This window comes from Daktulosphaira vitifoliae, unplaced genomic scaffold (genome assembly GCF_025091365.1).
Source record: "Daktulosphaira vitifoliae isolate Bord-2020 unplaced genomic scaffold, ASM2509136v1 Scaffold_2, whole genome shotgun sequence".
In the NCBI taxonomy this organism is placed as follows: Eukaryota; Metazoa; Arthropoda; class Insecta; order Hemiptera; family Phylloxeridae; genus Daktulosphaira; species Daktulosphaira vitifoliae.
In genome coordinates, this window is record NW_026099573.1 from 40464994 (window position 1) to 40465394 (window position 401).

Genomic DNA, 401 nt, shown 5'->3' on the forward strand with positions numbered 1-401 from the left:
CGGCGAAAATGGCTACCGAATGCTATTTTCGTGTGAAAATTCTCGATTTTATTATTCATATTATATTTAACTTTATAATGCTATAACTTATTGAAAAGTTTATGGATCCACACAATTTTTTTATGAGAAATAATTTTTTTTAATAAACACTTTTTCATTCGACATACTTTATCTTAATCGAGATATTAAGGAACCAGAAANTATCTTAATCGAGATATTAATAAGGAACCAGCAGATCAAGTAGCTTTTGGAATAAAACACCAATTTTTTTAAAATTAAACACTATCTAAAGAATTGCATCGAAGCGTTTATTTTTGATAGTGATTTTAATCACTGTCAGATATCATTATACTTGATCACAACTGTGCCGCGACCCCCCTATGCTGGGTTTTTTAACATTG